The sequence below is a fragment of the Elgaria multicarinata genome, chromosome 6 (assembly GCF_023053635.1).
Source record: "Elgaria multicarinata webbii isolate HBS135686 ecotype San Diego chromosome 6, rElgMul1.1.pri, whole genome shotgun sequence".
Classification (NCBI taxonomy): Eukaryota; Metazoa; Chordata; class Lepidosauria; order Squamata; family Anguidae; genus Elgaria; species Elgaria multicarinata.
Window position 1 is genome coordinate 119,913,867 of NC_086176.1, and position 25,597 is coordinate 119,939,463.

The 25,597-nt window shown below is 47.0% G+C and overlaps 1 protein-coding gene across 1 annotated transcript in view; it reads left to right on the plus strand.

Moving 5' to 3' along the window:
• CNTFR (ciliary neurotrophic factor receptor) overlaps nucleotides 1-25,597 on the plus strand; it is a 466,204-nt gene that overhangs the window by 145,514 nt on the left and 295,093 nt on the right. The window lies entirely within an intron of this gene.

Sequence of the window (25,597 nt, forward strand, 5' to 3'; positions counted from 1 at the left end):
AAGAGGCGGCTGGAAATCCATCTGTCAGGGATGCTTTAAGGTGGATTCCTGCACTGAGCAGGGGGTTGGACTCGATGGCCTTGTAGGCCCCTTCCAACTCTGCTATTCTATGATTCTATGACTCCTTGTGGTTTTTCCACCACCTGAATTAGGGGTTGGAGGCAATGCTGGAAAACTGCGTTCTCCACCCCCAAAAGCGGAAGCAGTTACTGGGGTAGTGTCTTTGCAGTTTAGCAATGGTCACAAAACCCTTTGTAGGCAAACTGCAACCTGGAAACGACGCTGGTATTTCTGCCATCTTTCCCCCGGCCTTCTTAGTCGAGAAGCTTGCTGCTGCAAATCCCAGCAAAACGGACTCCCAGCCTCTGCTTTGCTAGCTTGTCTGAATGGACATTCCAGTGGCGTGGGCTAATCTCCGATCAGGCCCCTTCCTGTTCCAGGCCCAATGCCTAATGGCGTTAACGAGAAAGGCGAAATGTAATTGGTGCGCCTCATTTGTACTTGTACAATCCCAGGCGGGCTGGGAAGTCCCCCCCAGGTGGTGAGGCTGCGGTGAAAGGTCAGCAGCCATGTCGGCTTTCATAAATCAACCCTAACGAGACACAACGGAATCTGGTCCGGGGGCTTTTGACTCTTCCTCGGGAGACGAGAGGATCTGATTCCTTTTCTTCATCATTCTTCAGTGTTGTTCTTGAAGTGGCGGGGGGCGGGGGTGGACACAGCCTTGTGGGCGGGTTCCACATCAACAGCCCTGGGAGATGAAGGCTTCACTTATCAGCAGGATCAAGGGAGGCTCCGTGTACTTGGAACGGCAACTGGAGAGCAAGTCCAGTGTGTAAAGAGAAGGAACAAGCTGTAGCTAAGTGAGCAGAAAAGGAGACTTATAAAAATAGCAGTTCTCTCCCCCTCTCCCAGCCCATCTGAACATTCACAAAGAACTGAAACATTTTGGTTTGGGGCCCTGGAGTTTCTTGCAACCGTTTCTCTAGCTTGTGGCAGCATTAAAAGCAATATAGGTAGCTGATTCTTTGTAGACCTCCTGTCGTAGAATCATAGAATCATAGAATAGCAGAGTTGGAAGGGACCTACAAGGCCATCGAGTCCAACCCCCTGCTCAATGCAGGAATCCACCCTAAAGCATCCCTGACAGAGGGTTGTCCAGCTGCCTCTTGAAGGCCTCTAGTGTGGGAGAGCCCACAACCTCACCAGGCAACTGATTCCATTGTCGTACTGCTCTAACAGTCAGGAAGTGTCATCTGTGACTGTCCAGAGAGCCCTCTAGTTAGTTTGCTTTCCTCCCAGCGATCCCCTACACACACACACACACACACACACACACACACACGACGACCATCTCTTTGGTCCATGGCTGGACTGAGACACTTTCCCACCCCTGATGGCTGTCCTGCGTGCGTTTAAGGAAGGATGCGCAGATTGCGCGTGTGAATTGGCAATGCGTGAAGCCGGGAACATCTGAGGATTTCAGTTTCAATTTTTAAAATTGAATTTAGGGTTCTAAGGTGGTGCATAATCCATAAAATGAAAACATTTATTTATATTTATTTATTAGATTTATATACCGCCCCATAACCGAAGCTCTCTGGGTGGTTTACAAAAGTTAAAAACAGTAAGCATTAAAAAAATTATACAACATTTAAAAACCATCAGAAACATAAAAACAACAGTATAAAAACAACAGTATCCATTTAAAAACAACAGTTCTGGGGTCCGTTAGAAAACAAACTTAGCGTTGTTAAATGCTGCTAAATGCCTGGGAGAAGAGAAAAGTCTTGACCTGGCGCTGAAAAGATAACAACGTTGGCGCCAGGCGAGCCTCATCGGGGAGATCATTCCACAGTCGAGGGGCCACCACCGAAAAGGCCCTCTCCCTTGTTGCCATCCTCCGAGCTTCTCTCGGAGTAGGCACTCGGAGGAGGACCTTCGATGTTGAGCGCAGTGTACGGGTAGGTTCATGTTGGGAGAGGCATTCTATCAAGTATTGTGGTCCCAAGCCATGTAGGGCTTTATAGGTTAAAACCAGCACCTTGAATTGGGCTCGGAAACGTATAGGCAGCCAGTGCAAATGGACCAGAATTGGTGTTATATGCTCAGACCTCCCTGCACCAGTTATCAATCTGGCTGCTGCATTTTGCACAAGCTGCAGCTTCCGAACCATTTTCAAAGGCTGCCCCATTTAGAGGGCATTCTAGTAATCTAATTTAGAGGTTACCAGATTATAGACAACTGAAGCTAGGTTATCCTTGTACAGATAGGGGCGTAGCTGGGCCACCAACCGGAGTTGGTAAAAAGCACTCTGTGCCATCGAGGCCACCTGAGCTTCAAGTGACAGAGATGGTTTTAGGAGAACCCCCAAGCTACGAACCTGCTCCTTCTGGGGGAGTGCAACCCCATCCAGAACTTGTTGAACACCCCCCGTTGATAACACTTTGATAAAATGAAAGTACATTTATTATGGCCTTGAGTGAGGAGGTGGTGTGAGGCCAGACTGAAGAAGCTTTGCTTGGACCCAATTAAGGCTTTGACCCGGTTTCAAATCTCTCGTTTCCAGGTGAGGTTCTGCCTGAGCATGCAGTGCTTGGACTCCAGGTGTTTCTGGATAATGTGGGTTATCTAGATCAACCTCCCCCGACCTGGTGCCTTCCAAGAGTTGGACTGCAATTTCCATCATTCCTAGCCAGAAGGCTAGCCTAGGCCCATTTCAGTCTGGCTTCGCCCTGATTGATGTCCATTGCTAGGCAGGGGGCAGGGGACTTGGTTGATTCTGCTGGGCTTCTCGGTGGCTTTTAGCACCATCCACCACATTAATACCATCCTCCATGAGATCCTTCTTCATTGCCTGGCAGGGATGGGAGCAGGGGGCTTCACGCCAGTGTCTCCCGCTCTACTTGGCAAGTCAATTCCAGAAGCTGGGACTGGGGAATTCCATGTGATCAACATGGCAGCATCTTACGCTGTAGAGTTCTGCAGGGTTCCATCTTACCCATTCTGCTATTCAATAATTACATAAAACCACAATTGTATTAATGAGTAGGTTATAATTATTAGTGTAGTTGTCTTTTGTTATGGGTTATGGGCTGCTAAAACTGCTTTGATTTGCCTTGAGAGAAGTTTTTTTTTAATCTGCCGCTGTTGGGTTTGTACTTCTATTGCATTTTTGATTCATTGGTTTTCATCTTCTGAGCTGCCTTGAATACCATGGCGTGGCAGAAAAGTGGCAAAAAATACTTCAAATAAGTGAATACATTAGTGAATACATGCATAACTTCTGGGGCAGTTCTGGAACCATAGGAGCTTCAGCCAAGGCTCTGTGGAAGATGTGGGATGGAGAAATGGGCTGGAATTGGGGTGAGGGTGGGCTGGGGCTTGAGCATTGTGGGCTTGGGTGGGGGTGGGGGTGGGGGTGAAGGGCTTGCCTTGATGTTGAGAGCTGTATTTAATGTCTCCTTCTTAAAAAAAAGTTTCAAATTATTATTTAAGTGTTCAGCCTTTTGGGAGAAGAGAAGATTGGAGGATTCTATGTCAATAAGCGTAGTCTTGTCCTCTCTCCCAGCTTGTCACAAGAAGAAATGTTGGTGTATATGTGTGTTTGTCACACTGTGAGTCACCCCCCAGTCTCTCTCTCTCTCTCCCCCTGTCTGTCTGTCTGTCTGTCTCTCTCTAACGCGCGCGCACACACAGAGCTGAGTCAGTTTCTCAGCCTGCTCCTGACAGCATTTCAGCTGGAGGCAGCAGGGTGGGGAGCCAACCTGCCAACCTGCCTTCTCTTTCCAGCTCTGCATGGCCATGTAATAGCCCAGCCACATCAGTTGGCACTGCCCCATCCTCTTTAACCCCAGGAAAGTTCTTAGCAGCTGTCAAGTCCAATGGAAAGAGCTGCTTTGCTTGGCAGTCTGTGACCCTCCTCCACATCACAGCCCCTGTCAGTGGAGTTAATAAGGCACCAGGCGGGTGGAGGGGAGAGAGATGCTCCTTAGGCCGGACCCAGCTTGCATTTGAGGCATGTCTTGTTGTGGAAGCTCATTCCCAGTGAGGCACTGGGTTCCATCCTGTGGTCAGTGGCTCAGCAGTGAGCAGACTGCTCTTCTGAGCTGGGGAATGAGTGCACTTCAAGGTGCGTGTGTGTTTGGCTGTGGCCCAGTGATCAGGCAAGCAAAGCAAGTGTTGGCTAGGAGATGCTTGGGAGAGTCCCCCTGGTTATGTGGGTGGGTGGGGTGGGGTGGGGGGTGATGGCAGACGAAGCTGCAAAAAGAAAAAGAACCCCCCTCTGCTGTGTGGGGGAAGGTTGCCCTTCCTGTCAGTACCTCGTCAAGCAAGGCAAACTTCAGGTGGCGAATCTCATTAACATTCATCCCGCACAGATGGAACCATTTAGGAAACCCAAACACGCTCTCTCAAAGCCGGTGTGACCCCTCCACCTCCTGCCTCCGACGTAGCCCTATGGGGGCCACTTTTGCTTCCAGTCAGAAACTCCTTTGCTTCCCCCCCCCCCAAAAAAAAACTCCACTGGTTTTCCTCAAGGGGCGCCGTTTTGTTTGAGCGTGATTACATCGTTCACACTAGCAGTTTGCTACTAGTTTACTCCCGGGGCTGAGCTTCACATGGGAGATGCCGCGTGATGTCGCACCATTGGGTCCCTTGTGTGTGTGTCGCACACCAAGGATTCAGAAACTGTGAAAATGGGGTGAAAAACTGTCCTGAGCCAGGAATGCAGTAGCTTGTTTTCGGAAAGCTAGACAGTATCTCTGGGAATATGTGGAAAGGCTTTGGCGAGAGAGCCCAAACATGTTGGAATTCAAGAATTCTGTATGAATATAAGGGCGCAATCTTATGCATGTTTAGACAGAAAAAAGGCCCACAATTCCCCAGCCAGCCATGCTGACTGGGGAGTGCTTTGAGTTTGTAAGATTTTTTTTTCTGTCTAAATGTGCATAGGATTGCACCCTAAATGAGATATTTTTGTCTCAGGGTAAGAAACCTAAAATTACAACCACTAGGGTGACCATATGAAAAGGAGGACAGGGCTCCTGTATCTGTAACAGTTGCATAGAAAAGGGAATTTCAGCAGGTGTCATTTGTATGTATGGAGAACCTGGGGAAATTTCCTTTTCATCGCAACACTTGAAGCTGCCCTCTTTTAAATCTGGTCACTCTAGTATAGCTCCTGCAGCTTTAACTGTTGTGATGAAAAGGAAATTTCCCCAGGTTCTCCATATATACAAAGGACACCTGCTGAAATTCCCTTTTCTATGCAACTGTTAAAGATACAGGAGCCCAGTCCTCCTTTTCATATGGTCACCCTAACAACCAGATCCCCTCTGCACCCTAATTAGATCCCCCCTGCAGCCAAGTAGCATTTGTGGCTGGCCAGAGGTCATCTCTAGGTAGAGGACACAGAATAATGGGCTCAAGTTACAGGAAGCCAGATTCCGGCTGGACATCAGGAAGAACTTCCTGACTGTACGACAATGGAACCAGTTCCCTAGGGAGGTTGTGGGCTCTCCCACCCTAGAGGCCTTCAAGAGGCAGCTGGACAACCCTCTGTCAGGGATGCTTTGGGGTGGATTCCTGCATTGAGCAGGGGGTTGGACTCTATGGCCTTATGGGCCCCTTCCAACTCTACTCTTCTATGATTCTATGACGGGGGTGGTGGTGGTGCGTGCAACACCCACACAGTACTTGCTGCTCTGAGGTTGTTGGGCTGATGGTCCTTCCTCCTTTGCCTGAATTCCATGATTTGGCTCCAACTTGTGCTGGTCTAGAAGGACCTGGCAATGGATCCGCTGGCCTTACAGCAGGCATGGAGTGATGTTTTCTTTCAATAAAATATTTATGCTTTCACTGGGGGGAGGGGGAGGAGAAATGCCGTTCTTGTTTCTACGTGGAAAGCCAGTATTCAGAAGTGAAGGAGGTGTTCATGTTTCGTTCAAAATGCATGTCTGGCCACCCTCCCCTGCCCCTTAAAAATATTGCTTCTTCTCCATGAGAACAAGAGATTTGGTTGCCAGGCTCTGGGCACCATCCAGTGGTCTGTTCTCTTGCACAGGCTGCCCTCCTGCAAGGAAATGAGCACTGTCCAAGGACACATGGGTGCTCTTGCGCAATGCCCGGGTTCCTTCCGTGTGGCTTGCGCAGCAGGAGAACGTCCCAGCGGGTTGTGCAGTTTCCCTTCCTGTTCAGGGGCCAACGTTTTCATCAGGCAGGAGAACTAAAGCAATGAAATTAGGATGCCAGTGACGTGACGAAACAGAATTCCCATCGGTTGCATTTGAACCTGGAACAAAAGTGAACACTTGGTCCAAGTTTCCAGTCTGTTCTAAAAGGAGATTGTTATCTACCTTGGCACAACATCTTGTGCGAACACTTTTTAGCCAGGTTGCCAAAGGTCCAGGATCAAAGATAATAAACCCTGGGAAAGAGAGGGAGGAGAAAGGGAAATGGTTTTTAATAGATTGACTTTCTAAGAGTGTAAATAGAGCAATTTCTCTCTCTCTCTCTCTTTTTCTCCCTCTTTCCTTCTTTTAAAGGAGAGATGCGTGTGAATGTCATCCTAAATATCTCTCCGTTCTGCCTTGAGTGAAATTGGCGTGCAAGGGTCACTCATCAAAGTGACGTTCACACAGAACGTGGGGGGGGGGGCAGGGAGCCAGACAGCATCTCTGCTTGTCTGCACTGAGCAACAGCGCCTCCTCCTGGCTACCAGAGCCATTTCCCCTCCAGGCTGGACGGGGCAACATCCTGCACTCCTATGAAACATTCAGAAGCTTTCAGAATACTGCCCACCCACTTGCACTGTTGATTTGGTTGGTTATATTACCCATGCTTATGTATATAATTGTCTAGGGCGGTTTGCAACAATAGGAACAATTAAGGCTGCAATCCTATTCAGTCCTACCTGGGAGTAAGCTCCACTGAACGCAGTGGAACTTAACTTCTGAATGAGCATGTATAAGGTTGTGCTCTAAAGCCCTGAAAATCAGTATAGCAAATAAAACGGATTTGAGTTACCAAGTAAGACAGCAATCCTCTGTTCCCTAGACATGGTCTGCAGGGGCGTAGGATACTGGGGATGGAAAGAACCGTGTCAGCTGGCCTCCAAGATTAGGGAAGCGGTCTTAGAGACCGGTGGGGGAGGGGTTTTTTTGGAGGGTGGGGGGAGACTGGAGAGGCCAGGACACGAGCTGTCCTGAGGCCTTTTCCAGCTACCTTCTCTCCTCCTTCAAAGTACTGTCACTAGATGGGCAAAAAAGCCTCTTCTGTTCCTTGCATCCTGCATTAGATGAACTTCTGAGTTCAGGGGCTTCCGATCATCGAAGGTGCAGAGCCTATAAGAATGCACCCTCATAGAATCATAGAATAGCAGAGTTGGAAGGGGCCTACAAGGCCATCGAGTCCAACCCCTGCTCAGTGCAGGAATCCACCCTACAGCATCCCTGACAGATGGCTGTCCAGCTGCCTCTTGAACGCCTCTAGTGTGGGAGAGCCCACCACCTCCCTAGGTAACTGATTCCATTGTCGTACTGCTCTAACAGTCAGGATGTTTTTCCTGATGTCCAGCCAGATTCTGGCTTCCTGTAACCCTAACTCTCTTCTTCCTCATTCTGAGCTGAAATGGACCCTACAATACATTTCTATAACTCTGTTTTTCTTCTCTTCTTCCCACTTCACTGTCTCTCCTTTATCGTTGAAATTTAAATTGTAAGCTCCTTGGGGCAGGGGTGTATCCCTCTTTCTTCTATGAGCTCAGTAAAGCTCCAGGTACAGGAGTGGTGCAAAAAGAAAGGAACAACGCAGGCATGTATATTTCATGAGGAATGGCCGTGGCACCTGTTTTGTATGCCGAGGGCCCCAGGTTCAATCCAAAAAAGGTTGGAAATACACCTGTTTCAGTGTCCGCTGGTCAATGTCGAAATACTGGGCTAGATGGTGTGACTTGCTGTGAAACAGCTTCCTGTGTTCTTTGTTCACTAGTTGTACAGATACACTTGGCATGTAAGCTCCAGTGTTGGGTGCAATTTCCTAGTGAAGGGGTATCTCCATATAGCAAGGGGACAGATACTGGGCCTCTTCTAAACAGGGAGTCTTGAAGGGCAAAGGGATGTTCTTTGAGAAATGTTGGGGTTCTAGCGGGTTTAGGGTTCGAATTGGAGATGGGAGACCCAAACCAAAATTGCTGTTCAGCTGAGTAAATCGGTGGAAGTATGATTACACAGAATATTATCACGCATATAGAAGAACAAGTCTTACCAAAGAATATTCAGCATGGTTTGTGTCAAGGTAAGTCCTGCTTTACTAACCTTTGATAATTTTTCAAGAGTGTCAATGAGCTTGTGGATAGGGGTGATCTAGTTGCTTACTTGGGCTTTCAAAAAGCTTTTGACAAAGTCTGTCACCAGCGGCTCCTGACTAAATGTAGCCACTGTGGGAAACATGAGCCTGCATTAGGCAGGACTTTGGTTGATCCAGTAGGGCTCTTACTGTATGTGAACCTTCCTGGAGAAACCACTTTCTCTCCACACTGGTGCTTGACTTGTGCGAGGGCTGATCTGGGATATTTCAGGGATCAGCACTGAAAATATCTGGAAATACAGATAAACATGGAAAATATCTGGAGTGGTGACAGAAGGCCTCTGACACTCTGCAACTTGCCTTTCACTCGTCAGTGGGTAGGCTTAATTAGCCCCCCATCGAGTTGGGATTAAGGGATTGGAAGCCACAAGTGACCTCCTCGCTGAACATCTCTCCTTAGGGAAGCTAATGCTGTGCTTAATCCAGCTCACAAAGGTTTTGCCTGTTTGTTTAATACATTTATATCCCACCCTTCAAAAGCCCAAAGGATTCACAGAGCAATGTAGCAAACAATCAATTAAACAATTAAACATAAAACAGCAGAACATTTTAAAGAGATAGCTATTTAAAAAACCCGCATAAACCCAAGGCAGGCGGATAAAAACACTTAATAAGGGTGTTGTGCAGAGAAACGAAAGATGACTCCTGGATTGTTTTGTACATAGGGAAGGGCTACACAAATTGATGTTAAAATGATGTTAAAATGTGTTCTTTTCTGGGGAGGAAGGTGGCAAATTTTGGCCAAGTCATCATGACTTGAGAAAAGTGAAGTTGTGCAGTTAGAATGTACCTAGTCCTCAAGGAAGAGGTACGGCAAAGAGGAGTAAGTCAAACACAGAGGACAGTCCTTCAGGTGGGTCATGTGTTTGTAAACTGTGATAGCATAAAGGTCACTTCACACACCAAAGATGTTCGAAGTATGAATGAGACAAACACAGATTTGCAAGCTTGTGTGATTATGCCGGTCGCCCGCCAGGCAGTGCATATTAAGCAACAATCTCAGCCGTTCCATCCTGCATAATGTGTGAAATGGTACAGGGGGAGTTGCACTAATAGATTCTCAGTGGGGAAGGACAAAAAGAGCCAAAGACTCATAGAATAGTGGGGTTGGAAGGGGCCTATAAGGCCATCGAGTCCAACCCCCTGCTCAATGCAGGAATCCACCCTAAAGCATCCCTGACAGATAGCTGTCCAGCTGCCTCTTGAAGGCCTCTAGTGTGGGAGAGCCCACAACCTCCCTGGGTAACTAGTTCAATTGTTGTACTGCTCTAACAGTCAGGAAGTTTTTCCTGACGTCCAGCCAGAATCTGGCTTCTGGTCACTTGCGCCCCTTATTCTGTGTCCTGCATTCTGAGATGATTGAGAAGAGATCCTGGCCCTCCTCTGTGTGATAACCTTTAAAGTATTTGAAGAGTGCTCTCATGTCTCCCCTCTATCTTCTCTTCTCCAGGCTAAACATGCCCAGTTCTTTCAGTCTCTCCTCATAGGGCTTTGTTTCCAGACCCCTGATCATCCTGGCTGGCCTCCTCTGAACCCCCTCCTGCTTGTCTGCATCCTTCTTAAAGTGTGGTGCCCAGAACTGGAGGCATGGCTTCCAACAGAATTTTAAAGAATGTGTTTTAAAACAAAATGCCATAACCTGATGAATACCATCAAGTCTGCTTGGAATAGGAAATTAGAGGAACGTCTGCAAGAGGCCTAGGCTTGTGGGGCAGTGTGATATAGTGGTTAGTGTGTTGGACTGGGGAGTCCCAGGTTTTAGTCCCCACTCAGCCATGAAGCTCACTGAGTGACTTTGGGCCAGTTACTGAATCTCAGCCTAATCTACCTCACAAGATTGTTGTGAGTATAGAATGGAGAGGAGGAAGGGGAACACGCACGCATGTTCTGTAGTCTGGGTACAGCAACTTGGCGTTGTCTTTGGATGGCCAGGGGAACTTCAGCGGCTCGGAGGGCCATTTGCCAGCTTTGGCTGGTTCACCAGCTGCAGCCGTAGCTGGAGGAAGCAGATCCGGCCTCAGTTTTACATTCCTAAATTACACCCGGACCAGATTATTGGAAAGCTTTCAATGAGGGGTTAGGGGTTGGGTCAAAAGTTGCAAATGGCATGTATGTGGTAACCAGAATTTCAGTGGTACCTCTTGATCAGAGAGGACGTTAATGCTGATTTGGGCCACAGCTAGACCGAAGGTTTATCCTGGGATCATCCAGGGTTCACCCCTGCCTGAGCACTGGATCCCCTGTGTGTCACCTAGATGAACAGGTTTGACCCCTGGACGATCCAGGGATAAACCTTAGGTCTAGCTATGGCTTTTGTATCAGTTATACTGCCTTCGGCTATTGGGCGGCATAAAAATGTAATAAATAAATAAATATTCATTTCTAAACCCAAATAATTTATTTATTTCACTTCCAATAGCTGAAGCTCTCTGGGCGGTTCGCATGTTAAACTTTGATCTCTTGACCTTTCAGGCCCTTAACAGTCTGGGACTGGGCTATTTGGAGGAGGAGTGTTGCCATATGAATCTTCCCAGGTTCTCAGAGCAGCTTCAGAGGTCCTCTGCTTGAGCCTGCCTATCCTTGTCTATATATTTAGCAGGTACTGGGTGCAGAGCCTTCTTGGTGGGGGCACCATAGTTGTGGAATTCCCTCCCTGTGAGACGTGGCAGGTCCTGTCTTTACTCACCTGTAGGCAGCTTAAGGTGTTGCAAAGTTTTTTTATTCGTTGCTGCTTTTTTGTGTTAGTTCCATTGACTGGATATTGTTTTAACTGTTGAGTTCTGTCTATTTTGAATGGCCATGTACCGAAAAGTGGTTTACTAATGATGCAAAATTTTATTTTTAAAACACTTAATCACCTGCTGAAAACAAACAAAACCCAGTGTCTCAATGCATACGATTGCTTGTACACACTACTTGCGTAGCAGCGGGGAAATTCAGAGCAAGTAATAGTAAGGCATAGAAAGCTGCGTCAAGGGGGAAACTGCCATCGCTCCTACATTTTCTGGAAATCCACGCTGAAAGAATGGAAGGCAAATGGCACCAAAATGGAGGCTTGCTCCCGGGGAAAAATAATTCAGATCTCCCAAATCCCAGCCGAAATTTATAGCAGAATAAATCTGTGAGTCGTTTGCCTGCATTCTGATGCATAAACAACTTGTGGGGATGATGTATGGCAAACCACACTGCAGCTTGGCAGTGAACGGGCGGTGTGCTGATGTGCTTTCCAGCTGGGGAATCTAGTTCATATAGTTAGTGGCCTGATAATGCCATGCGGGCGCCTTTCCGAGGCCTATCTGTTGCCTCATCCTCCTGTTCCCTGCGTTGGAGCTGCACCAAGGGAAGGCGTAGCCATAGCTGGAGCCTGAAGGGAAGTGATAGAGAGAAACTTATTCTCGTTTAAGCTCTAGAGATGGTCAAACCATCCCTGCCTTTCAGAGACTCTGCCTCATCCACACTCTTATCTCCCGGGGCCTTCGGCGTGTAATTATTCCTGGACCCCCGAATGTTTGCTAAGCCTCCGATATCCCATCCTAATCCTCTGTAGCTCAGTCTCCTGTGACATTTGCTTGCTGAAAAGCGGCTTAAGTTTTTAACACACTTCCTGTTCTGCTCTGGTTTTGCCCTGCTTGGCCCAAGATTCAGAAGTGGCAGCAAGAGGAGCCTTTTATTTATTTATTTATTTATTTATTTATTTATTTATTTATTTATTTTGCGTTCGTGGGACTTCAGAGCTGAGCACAACTACATTACGGATGCACTGAAACTTTGTCGTATATAGAGCTGAAAGCTGGAATCACACGTGATGTTTTTTGTTTGTTTTTAAATACATTTTAGCGCTACTATCAAGATTGTTTCCATTCCGTTTTCTGCATATCTATGCTTGCCACTGATCTGACAGCTTTCAGGCTCTGCTCAGTTTCCTCTGAAAGTTTAACATGATTCTTTTTCTCTTCGTCTATATCAGCTCAACAACCGTAGTTTCAAGGGGCTGTCAAACCAGGATATTCAAATCAGGGGTTGAAGTTTGTTGGCAAACCACAGTTTGTGCTAACCATGGTTTGCCGTTGCTTCTGAATTCACAAACCTGAAATCCTTGTGATATAGGGCGGGATATAAATGTTTTAATAAAACAAATAAATAAATAAAATGTATGGCAAACCACAATTTATGGCTGTCACTCCTCTTCAAGAGACTGCTGCAGCAGGTAGGTGGGATAGTGTCACTACAGTGAGCACAAACTAAGAACATCAGAAGAGCCCTGAGGCTGGTCCAGACTGAAGGTCCATCTAGTCCAGCACTCTGTTCACACAGGGGCCAACCAGCCATCGGCCGGGACCCACAAAGCAAGACATGGTGCAACAGCACCCTCCCACCATTTTCCCCAGCAACTGGTGCACACAGGCTTACTGCCTCGAATCCTGAAGATAGCACACAACCATCACGGCTAGCAGCCACTGATAGTTTTCTCCTCCAGGAATTTATCCAACCCCCTTTTAAAGCCATCCAAATGGGTGGCCATCACTACATCTTGTGGCAGTGAGTTCCATAGTTTAACTTTGCACTGTATGAAGAAGTACAGTAGGCTTGGGTGACGGGGTTTTTTTTAACGTTGGGGCCCGCCCCCTTTATCTTTGGAAGTGACTTCCGTATTTACGTGCTCTAGTCTACTTGACACAATGCCCTCTTTGACTTGGAGAGCAACACCACTCCAAGTACGCCCTTCCTTGTCCTTCCTGTAAAGTTTGTATCCGGGGTGACCATATCCCACTGGTTCTCTCAATTCCACCAGGTTTCTGTAATGTCCACTATGTCGAAGTTCTTCTTTGAAACCAAGCACTCCAACTGTCCCATTTTGGCTTAGAGGCGTCTAGCATTTGCATGGAAACACCTATTCACGGTTTGGTGTGATGACTGAACTGAGCCGTTGTGAAATGGTGGAGCAGGCTGCGTGACTTTTGACACTACGTTACCTGTCATTCTGGGGGTCACAGTGGCCAACCATTGCAAATGGCCAAAGAGAGAGGGGAGGGGAACAACGCTGCAGGGAGAAAGAAAGGAACCACGACGTGCTGTGGCTGGGGGAATCGTGTCACGATGGCCTCTCTTGCCATCACTATGACCATACAATTTAGCTGCTTGCACTAGAGCAGTGGTTCCCAAAGTGGGCGGTACTGCCCCCTTGTGGGCGGTGAGATTGCATGGGGGGGCGCTAAGAGGCAAAGGGATGGCAGGGGGGCGCTTGAGGTGGTCTTTTCCGAGAAGCGCCTCTCCAGAAGGTCTTAACACCCAGGGACATTTTTATGGGAGAAGGTAGTTTGGTCCTAAGCCACATAGGGAAAGAATCCACACATGTATTAATACCGTCTCTTTTAACGGTGAATTGAAATGTTTCAAAAGCACCAAAACGCTAATGAAGAGACATACCCTGCTTGGTGTGGCCTGCTATCCTGCACTATGGAGAGTGGTTCAGAAGCTCCTGGCTGCGTTTCCAACATCATATTTGGTGGGATGTGGTTTTAGTGCGGTCTGCCTACTTCTCTCCAAGCAAAGAAATGGACTCCAGATTACTAAACGTGGTGATTTAAGACTCATGTTAAGTGACTTTAAACCAGACATTGGGAAACTGGTATCACTTCATCAAGCCCATCCATCGCATTAAGAATGTACAGAATAGTGAGGTACTCTACCCTAGTTACTAAATGTGATATCTAATATTCTTGCTAAATGACTATCAGACTTTGAAAAGATGATATCACTGGATCAAGGTTTAATTGAATAAATTAAAAAAAATGTAATTGGATTTTGAAGAAATATTCAATTAATTGTTACTGTTTTGAATTTTATTGTTATTAACTTCCTTAGTGGGTCGTTGAAAACCGCTATTCTGAATAATGATTTTTATAGGGTAGGGTAGGGGGCACTGGGCATGAGTTTGTGGAACCAAGGGGGCGGTGACCTGAAAACGTTTGGCAACCACTGCTTTAGAGTATTGCCAAAAGTTCCAGATGCTGTAGGTTCCAGATGCTGTAGGTGGCCATTTCTACAGTCGCCGGGATTTATCCAAGAAGCGGACTGAATTGTCCATGTGTGACCCAACAGACAACACAATAAGCTACCCCAGGGCCCCTTACCCGTGCTGCAGAGGGTGGGCAGTGTACCATTTGTGTATGTGGGGGGGGACACCCCACGCATGACACACTAACCCATCGTGGGATGCTCCCAAATGTGACCCCTGGTCCAATTCCCTCCCCCCCCCTCTCCTTTGCCATGCAGTGAGGCTGTCACGTACATACTTTGCATGGGCAGTGGGTTTTCTAGATCATTGCCATTGTTTTATTCATGTGCAGATTGATGCAGATTTCATTGATGAATTGATGAAGCCACTGCTCATCCGGACATTTAAAGTTCAAGGCAAGGCCAGCCATTGGGCCGCAGAGGGAACCCAACTGCGCTTTTGCCCTCCTCTGTGGAGTACTTCGCATCGTAGCTGGCTTCACCCCATGCCCAGTGTTGAGGCCGTGGAAATTGCGGGCCTCGGGGTGCGGAAGAACTTTTATGTGATTCCTTCCATGCAAATAGTTTTGTTTTTAATCTGAGCCATTATGTATTCAGTTAAGTTTCAGATGCAGAAAAAGTCTTTGTACAAAAGAAATTAAGAAGGCAGTAGAAGCTCATTTGAACCCTGGATTGACTCGCCTGCGGCTCGGAAGGCAGGCAGGCACCCGGCTCTGCCTGTGGGCTCTTCAAAGGCTGCTGGGTGTGGGGACGGCTTCTCGCCGTGTTGACCCCTGAAGCAAATAGCGCCAACAGTCCGACTTGTGCCTTGCTGATCCAGTCCCTGGAGAATATACTCCTGCTCCCAGGCAGGGCAGGTCTGCCCACAGCTAACTGGCAGAAGCTCCAATGTTTGCAGACATAATTTGAGCCGTCTGTGCCTTCGGGCTGGCAGCCTCAGCGAGGCAGATGAACGCCCTGCTCCCTATCAGATGAATCGGAAGCTGTGCTGACTTTGGCGGAAAAGACGAACCCGGCAAACGGGGTTTTGTAATCCAGCGCGGGCGATGTGGTATCTCTTGGCTTTTTCCTTGGGTATTAAGGATGTGACAATTTAATTGCAGGCTAGCCCCTCGAGAAGGGGGCGCAAATCAATAGGTGTCAGGCAAGCCACTCGTTTTCAGATAAAATCTATTTGTAAATTACGGTCATTTGTCTCCTTGCAGAGTCAAAAGGAGTTAATTGCGAACAGCTTGTGCCGGAGCTCGGAGCTCCGTCTCCTTCACCCACCCGAGCCTCTTCCTGAGCGCTGGAGAGGCCCTAAGCAGCCCCAAGCCGTGAGCTGCGCCTCCCTGGCACAGGTCAGAATAGGGCGTAGGAAACCACCTTGGCACAAAGCCGCTGTCCCCATCTTCAGGGGCAGAGGGGACCAGGGTGCTCAGTGGGTGCAGGCAAGCTGAGACGGCGAGGCCGGCCGGCTCAGAAAGGATCCAATCCAGTCTCATCCACAACCCAGCTGAGTTGAGATATCGGGGCAGATTCACTTTGAGCGTTTTGGCCTGGTGGTGGGAATCGTGGAAGCACCTGGGGAAGAGGCAGAGCGTGACCGTGCAGGAACATGCATCTCTCGGGGCACTGTGTGTCGCCCTTGGCGTCAGGTACTGGCACTGCAAGAGCTGCACGGGAGTCTAAACGCAAAATAAAAAATGAACACAAACCCTTTTGCAAAGGACCAAAGCGGAGGCATCTCAGGTGCTTCTGCATCCACCTCTTCAGAAAGCAGTAAATGCATCATGCTTGAATCCCATCTTGGTGGAGCTGCAGGCAGTGTGCTTGAGCATTAACCCTAAGTAAGGCAGAGGCCCCGGAAGGATACCCAGAAAGCAGAGGTTTAAACCTGGCGCGGCTTGTTCCACTCAACTCTCCTGGCGCTGTTGAAGGGTAACTTGGGCCTTAGCTAGACCTAAGGTTTATCCCAGGGTCGTCCCGGTGTCGTCTCTGCCTGCTCCCAGGATATCCTGTGTGTCATTTACATGAACAAGGATGACCCTGGGACGATCCCGGGATAAACCTTAGGTCTAGCTAAGGCCTTGCTGAACATTTAAGTTTATTTATTTATTTATTTATTTATTTATTTATTTATTTATTACATTTCTATACCGCCCAATAGCCGGAGCTCTCTGGGCGGTTCTCAAAAATGTGAGTGTTTACTCCTAATTTGAGGTCTGCAGTTCTATATAAACAACAGAAAGTGTTTTTTGGAACTTGGTAGGTAGGAGTCACCTCTGAGTAAACATGCACTGAGATCCCACAGCAAGTTTGTTTGTGTGTGTGAGAGAGACATTTGTAATGGCGCAAATTGAATTGCTGAGCAGATGACAACTGCAGGTGCCAAAATTTTATTTATTTATTTATTTAATTGTTACATTTATATACCGCCCCATAGCCAAAGCTCTCTGGGCGGTTTACAAAAGTTAAAAACAGTAAACATTTAAAAAGTATTCAAAATTTAAAAACATAAAAACAACAGTATAAAAACAACAGTATCCATTTAAAAACAACAGTTCTGGGGTCTGTTAAAAAACAAATTTAGCGTTGGTAAATGCTGTAAAAATGCCTGGGAGAAGAGAAAAGTCTTGACCTGGCGCCTGAAAGATAACAGTGTTGACGCCAGGCGAGCCTCATCGGGGAGATCATTCCAAAATTAACTAGAAGGGAGAGAAAAGAGAATTTGTGGGTTTCGTAGAAATGGAATACGTTTTGTGGATTACAGGAACAGGAGATATGTCTGGAACTTTTCTACTGAGAAATTGCCTTTTTCTTTTCTTTTCTTTTCTTTTCTTAAAGTTCTGAGATTGAGTGGGACAGTGAAATGGAATACTGGATAATCTGTTGCTTTTTATTTGCTTCCTATAAATGTCAGTTTTAGACTAAGGGCACAATCCACTGGGAAGTTCTCCTGCACAATCCCCATTGAAATGCAATGCTGTTGTGCATCTCCCATACTTTTCAGTGGGGTTTGCGCAGAAGAACCTCTTTGTCCTTGCACGTCTCCCATTCATATCATTGGAATTTGCAAATAAGGAAGTCTCCATGGGTTGTGCCCAGTGACTTTATGCAATCATTTTGGTGTGAAAATGCCATTTCTACTTAAAAAGTGGCTTATGCAAACCATTACATAGAAGACTCACTTTTACAGGCTCATGTTGCAGTACAGAATTAAGACCCCTCTTCGGGATGTCAAGGGTAGGAATTGCTCACTCTTACAAAAATGTGATTACTATCTTTATTGCCTTTTATTTATCAAGGTGTGACACCCTTTTTATCTATCCAATAACATAACCAAGATTACTCTCCTTGGATGCATTTCTTTTTCACGTATTCTTGGTCACAGAGATTGTTGTACAGAGTTGCAAACACGCCTACAAATTATACAGCTCCATTGAGGTTGTAAAACTTCAAAATTAAACTCAGTGTGGTGCGATAGAGATTTCAGCAACAGAATAACAAAATGTACATTGGTGATGAAAAGTGGTGGGCAGTGTGTTTTTAGGGGCAAAATAACTGCGCATGATGTAGCCAAAGTTGGCTTTTGTTTGATCCATCTGAATTCAGTAGGAGGAAGCACTCTTCAAATACTTGAAAGTTGTCACACAGAGGAGGGCCAGGATCTCTTCTCGATCATCTCAGAGTGCAGGACACAGAATAATGGGCTCAAGTGACAGGATGGCAGATTCTGGCTGGACATCAGGAAAATCCTCCTGTTAGAGCAGTACGACAATGGAATCAGTTGCCTGGTGAGGTTGTGGGCTCTCCCACACTAGAGGCCTTCAAGAGGCAGCTGGACAACCATCTATCAGGGAGGCTTTAGGGTGGATTCCTGCATTGAGCAGGGGGTTGGACTCCATGGCCTTGTAGGCCCCTTCCAACCCTGCTATTCTATGATTCTATTATTTATTTATTATTTATTTACTTATTACATTTATATCCTGCCTTTTTTCCTCCAAGGAAACCAAGGCGGCATACATAATCCTCCCCCATGTTATCCTCACAACAACAACCCTGTGAGGTAGATTGGGCTGAGAGTATGTGACTGACCCAGAGACACCCAGTGGGTTTCCATGGCTGAGTGGGGACTAGAACCAGGATCTCCCAGTCCAACACCTTAGCCACTACACCACACCTGTGGCCAGTTATGCCATTGTAACCAGTGTGACCTATAAGTGTTTAAATGGGGCTGGATCATGCCTGTTGTTGTTAAAGGTAGGTTGTGGCAGGGGATCAGCGCACTAACGCACCTTCCCTTTTGCCCGCTTTGGGCGTGGGCTAGCATCTTTGCACTGCCCTGTGCTGCTGTGCATGGAGGCGTGCACATGCACCGTTCTTGGCTCTTTCTGGTTTTGGCTGAGCAAGGGAGGGTGAGTCTGTCCCCTTCCACTTTTCTGTAGCAATAGGAGATCTCTGTCTTGGGTAGAGTCCCTCTCCTACCTGCTCTGACAGTTTTTCGCTGTCAAAATCTGCAGATTCCGAATTTGGGGATGGATCACTTAATCAACTAAAGCTTCAACCCTCTTCGCTACAAGAGTAAAGGGTCCATACAGATCCATTTTGCACAGCTTTAGCTTGATTGGTGGGGGGAATTTAACTAGTTGAGCTGAGTTAAAAGCACCTTTAGGTGCTTTTGGGCTGGGGGCTATTTTGGTTATATTGGCCAGCGAGACCACATCACGCCAGTCCTTTTACAACTTCATTGGCTGCCAGTCCAGGTCCGGGCCCGATTCAAAGTGCTGGTATTGATATTCAAAGCCCTAAATGGTTTGGGGCCAGGTTATTTGAAGGAACGCCTCCTCCCATATGTACCTGCCCAGACCTTAAGATCATCTACAGGGGCCCTGCTCCATGAGCCCCTGCCAAAGGAAGTGAGGCAGGTGGCTACCAGGAGGAGGGCTTTCTCCGCCGTGGCACCCCGGTTGTGGAATGAGCTCTCCAGAGAGTTCCGCCTGGCGCCTACACTGTACTCCTTTCGTCGCCAGCTGAAGACCTCTTTATTCTCTCAGTATTTTAACACTTAATTTTAACTTAAATTTAAAATTTACTGTTCTAACTCTGTATTTTGAAAGACTGTATTCTCCCTTATGATCCTGCCCGTGCTTTGAGATCTTCTGGGGAAGCCCTTCTTTCAGTCCCACCATCTTCACAGGCGCACTTGGTGGGAACATGGGACAGGGCCTTCTCGGTGGCTGCTCCAGTACTCTGGAACTCTCTTCCTGGGGAAGCTAGGCTGGCTCCCTCCTTGATGGGCTTTCAGAAACAGGCTAAAACTTTTTTGTTCCAGCAGGCCTTTGGAGAATAATCTGGCCCTCCATAATGTCTTATAATTTTGTTGTGTATTGTAAACCTTTATGGTTTTGTCCCCCCCCCCCCCATGTATGTTTTAAACTTTGTAAGGCTGCCTTGAGGCCCAGCATTGGGCAAAAGGCAGGATGATGATGATGATGATGATGATGATGATGATGATAATAATTTAATCTTATATCAATTTCTGCTGCCTGGTTTTATCCTGGTTGTGCTTTTTATACTGTATTTTGTATTTGTGTTTTTAGACTGTTGGTGGTTTTATTATGGTTTTAATTTTTGTGAACCGCCCAGAGAGCTCCGGCTATTGGGCGGTATAAAAATGTAATAAATAAATAAATAAATAATATTGTATAATGGGAGGGAGGGAGGAGCAATGAACGGTAGGTTTTGTTTGTGTGTTTAAGCTGTAGGTTCTCATGCTTCCTTGAACATTTCAAAACAGAAAGTATATTGAGGGTTTGTTAATTTGCAAGTTTTTTTAAATTTAATTGGTTGAAAGGTTAATCCACTAAATATCTTTAATTGATGGACTGTCATAACAACAACTATTGTAATTAAAATAAAGAGCAATGTGTGTCCATCTATCTATTTATGAGTGAGATGTGATAGAAAAACGTGGACAAGCTTAAGATGATATAGTTAAATGTTTTGGCTTCCGCCTTCATGAGACACACAGCTGGATTTCCAACCAGGCCCTGGGAGCCAAGGCGACATTTTTAAGAATGGGGAAGAAGGAGAGAATTCTCACGCAGGGGATACTTGTTACCCCAGAAATGCAAAAGACGTTTTTAAAGGGAGTTTACATATTTATTCATTTATTTATTGCATTTTTATACCGCCCAATAGCCGACGCTCAGTGGAGACTTCAGTCATTATCTGCTGGTTCTAGCCATGGGGCTGTTTCCAGAGGAGAGCAACTGAAATGAATGGGACTTAAATTATATTAACGTTGGATACCACCCCCACCCCACCCCAAATGGGTAGCAGTGTGCTCACTCTGTATATCCAGAAAGTTCTCTTTTGCTTCTAGGGCCCCCTGTTCAGATGAATGTTTTGTCCAAAATATTTTGAAGGAGTAAAAAATAGCCAAAGGCAAGGGTGGAACCAAGTAATCTTCAAACATAAATATTAGCAAAAGTTTTATTAAAGTGCCAAGGTGCCTACTACGCGTTTCGAACGCAGCTGTGTTCTTCCTCGGGGCTTTAGACTGTAGACAACTTCACGAATGCTATAAAGCCCTGAGGAAGAACGCAGCTGCGTTCGAAACGCGTAGTAGGCACCTTGGCACTTTAATAAAACTTTTGCTAATATTTATGTTTGAAGATTACTTGGTTCCACTCTTGCCTTTGGCTATTTTTTACTCCCCCACTGGGTTTTCCTTGCTTTTGCAAAATATTTTGAAGTCTGAAAGAGGTTGGCCATCTGCATTAAAATGTCTGGCTACATAGAAAGATTTATTTATTTATTTATTTATTTATTTATTTATTTATTACACTTATATACCGCCCCCATAGCCAGAGCTCTCTGGACGGTTTACAGAAATTCTAAAATTGAGATAAAAACAAGTATACAAAATTTAAAATTTTAAAACACAGAACATACACACATAAAGCATTAAAACCGTTAAAAAAAACTAAACGTGTGGGTGATTAAGATGTGCTGCCATATGCCTGGGCAAAGAGGAAAGTCTTAACCTGGCGCCGGAAAGATAGCAGCGTTGGCGCCAGGCGAGCCTCGTCAGGGAGATGGTTCCATAGTCTGGGGGCCACCACTGAAAAGGCCCTGTCCCTCGTTGCCACACTCCGAGCCTCTCTCGGAGTAGGCACCCGGAGGAGGACCTTAGATGTTGAACGTAGTGACCGGGTATATTCACGTCGGGAGAGGCGTTCCGTCAGGTATTGTGGTCCCAAGCCATGTAAGGCTTTATATGTCAAAACCAGCACCTTGAATTGGGCTCAGAAACATACAGGCAGCCAGTGCAAGCGGACCAGAGCAGGTGTTATATGGTCGAACCTTCTAGTTCCCAAAATCAATCTGGCCGCTGCATTTTGCACGAGCTGCAGCTTCCAAACTGTCTTCAAAGGCAGCCCTTCATAGAGTGCATTGCAGTAATCTAACTTGGAGGTTACCAGAGCATGGACAACTGAAGCCAGGTTATCCCTGTCTAGATAGGGGCACAGCTGGGCCAACAACTGGAGTTTGTAAAAGGCACTCCGTGCCACCGAGGCCACCTGAGCCTCAAGGGACAGAGATGGTTCTAGGAGAAACCCCAAGCTACAAACCTGCTCCTTCAGGAGGAGTGCAACCCCATCCAGAACTGGTAGAACACCCCCCATCCTGTCAGCGGAATCACCTACTAACAGCATCTCAGTCTTGTCTGGATTGAGTTTCAGTTTATTAGCCCTCATCCAGTCCATTGTGGCAGCCAGGCACCGGTTCAACACATCCACAGCCTCTCCTGCTGAAGATGAAAAGGAGAAATAGAGCTGCATATCATCAGCATACTGATGACAGCACACTCCAAAGCTCCGGATGACCGCACCCAGTGACTTCGTGTAAATGTTAAACAACATGGGGGACAAAACCAACCCCTGCGGGACCCCATACTTTAGAGTCCACGGGGCCGAGCAATGTTCCTCAAGCACCATCTTCTGTATCCGATGCGCCAAATAGGAGCGGAACCACTGCAAAGCAGTACCTCTGCCTCGTCCGGAGTCAAGCCCTTGGTGCACCCAGCTCAAGGGGCTTTCTCAGCCCTGCCCAGACCTGGGGCCGTCGGCTTGCAGAGTACCTGTTCCGGCACTGAACTGCCGCCCTTCCCGCCAGGCTGTTAAAGCTGTTCTGCGGCGACTGCTGGCTCGTAGCTAATGATATGGATGTGAAAACCTGCCATTGTTTCCCCAGCATGCTGGATCCAGGGTGTTTTCGTTCTATATTAAGAAGGCTGTGCGGCAGGTGATGACCTAATCAGGAAGAGCCAGTTTTGCCAGCCGGAGCGTTTGAAGGTGACACTTCCCTGGAGTTAGGTGCTGGTGATACAACGATTGGATTCACAAACATTCAGTCTGGGATTGAGGATGATAGGTGGGCTGAGTTCAGCTCCCGCAAGTAATTTGAAAAGGTTTGGAGGGTGGTGGAGAGCAAAGATTGAGAGGAGACATGAGAGCACTCTTCAAAGACTTCAAAGGTTGTCACACAGAGGAGGGCCAGGATCTCTTCTCGATCCTCCCAGAGTGCAGGACGTGGAATAACTGGCTCAAGTTAAAGGAAGCCAGATTCTGGCTGGACATCAGGAAAAACTTCCTGACTGTTAGAGCAGTACGACAATGGAATCAGTGACCTAGGTAGGTGGTGGGCTCTCCCACACTAGAGGCATTCAAGAGGCAGCTGGACAGCCATCTGTCAGGGATGCTTTAGGGTGGATTCCTGCATTGAGCAGGGGGTTGGACTCGATGGCCTTGTAGGCCCCTTCCAACTCTGCTATTCTATGATTCTATGAATGAAAGCAGGATTTGTTATTATTATTATTTATTTATATAGCACCATCAATGTACATGGTGCTGTACAGAGTAAAACAATAAAATAGCAAAATTTTATTGTTGGATTGGCGAGAGGTTGTGAATTGGCAAAGTAGCTCTCCTTGATGAAAGTCTGCTGACGAGGAGACGCGCAACTGGTACCTGTCTCACCTTTGTAGAGGAGGGATAGGCCCTGTGCGGTGGAGACCTCTAAGGATGTGGGGCCGCAAAGGTGAGCCACAACTCCTAGGCTTTTGCAGGACTGGTTTTAACAGGGAGGGCCTCAGAGCTGCGTGAGAGGTAGAAGCAACTGAAGATTGCGTCCCACAACTCTTTCTTGCTTCTGAGATTCCGCCAGCCATTTTCTTCACAACCATTGAATGCTTGCTTTATCGAATTTAAAAGGGTAGGGAGTTGAAAGCAGAGGTTTTCACAAAGCTGTACTCTGCAGCTGGAACTGTAGTCTGCTGTCTTTTCCAAGTTCCTAAGGAATCGTGCTGTAAGCCCAGCAGCCCAGTTTCAGTGGTGCTACAAGTTCAAGTGAACCTGCCCAACTGTCAATACCATCTTCTGCAGTCCTTCAGGAGCTACCTCTTTCAGAAGCAAGACAAGGTGGGGTCTAGAGAGAGGACCTTCCCTGTGGTGGCACCCTGCTTGGGCAACTCTTTCCCTAGAGAGGTCTGTCTAGTGCCATTTTGGGTGAAGTTTTAGGTGCCAGGCCAGTGACTTTTTTTCCTGCACTTTTTAAAAAAATATCCAGGCTATTTATTTATTTATTTATTTATTAATTACATTTCTATACCGCCCAATAGCCAGAGCTCTCTGGGCAGTTCACAAAAATTAAAAACATTCAAACATTTTAATCGTAACCACTGTTTTAGGTGCATAGAGCAGGGGGTTGGACTCGATGGCCTTGTAGGCCCCTTCCAACTCTGCTATTCTATGATTCTATGATTCTTTTAACCTGTTCCTTGCCATTTTTACAGTTGCTGTTGCTTTTTTAAAAAATTATTGTTTCAAAATGTTAGATTTCTGTTTAATTTTTAACTACGCTTCATTGCATGCTACTGTGAAAACTTCAACTTAAAATTGAAACGTGAGTCATGAATCTGTGAAAGAAAGAAACTCACATAAAATTCGTTTTGCCTTTAAGACATGTGATTTGCAGGAATACAATTCCTTTATTTTTAAAGCTAGAGATCTTGTGAAGTTGTCTTTTGTTGGCTTCGTTCTGGACAGGGGTCAGTCAAGGCTACAGGAGTTCTAGGTTGTGGCATAAACCTCCTTTTGGGGACTTTTCAGATGTTGGCCTGGATACCCGCAGAGATTCGTTGCAGCCCTTGAAAGCCTTAATCCTTCCCTCCCTCTCTTTCTTCTGAGAACAGCTGAGACGAGGGGTCCCTGCAGGCGACAGAAGATACTCGCATAGTTTGGAGTTGCTCAATTGGCTTTCCGTCCGTGCCCCCCCCAAACTGCACGAGTTCATAGCAGTCAAATTAATGTCCAAAAGAACTCTACAATCACGTCTGCCCCAGGAGTGGCTTTGACCTCACTGTCCAAGACAGAGTGCAGAGAAAGTTGCACACGCTCTCTCTCTTTCACACACACACACACACACACACACAAAGCCAAGCAAGGCAGTGACACAGACAGGCAGGCCAGGGTGAGCAATTTTTCTATATGCATATCGTGAAATGGTGGACCTGGGCTAGTTCAAAAAAGCCCCCTCCCCACCCTTCACCAAGCACTATGTGAGAGCCTGCCGGTTAACAACTTCTTTTTTTCAGTCCCAGCAAAACCAGTGGTTTTCCGAATCCCTGGGGTGGGGGGACCATCCTGCATGGCCTCTGGGCTGCATTTTGGCTTGCTGGGTCCCAAGTTGTGGGAGCCCAACCTGCACAGCCCAGACTGCAGTTTGAGTCTGCTAGAAGTGGAGGGGAAGTGCCTTTCAACAGGCAGCTTGCAAGGCAATGGTTGCAGATAGCTCAAGCAAGTGAGCCAAACTCCGTGCTGTCACGAAGAAGCAACCCACTCCCAGAGCCAATCTGAGCTTAGGGGAATTGGGTGCCTGGCCTCCACTGTGGCCGTTGCTTTGACCCACGGCACAGGACTTGCCTCTGCCCCCACCGTCGCACCTGCGCTGCTCTCAAAATGCCGGGTGCTTCTGCAGCGCCGTGTCAGGGTCTCCTCGATGAGTTGAGGCAATTCCCGTTGGAGTGCAAGGGCTTGACCTTGCTGGTTTTGCTTTTCCGATTCCAGAGGCGGAACAAAACGTTCCCTGGCTGCTAACTAGTTCTTGCCCCAATTCCACCCCTTGAAGCCGTTTGCTCCAGCGTTGCTGTTCCGCTCCCTTTCTC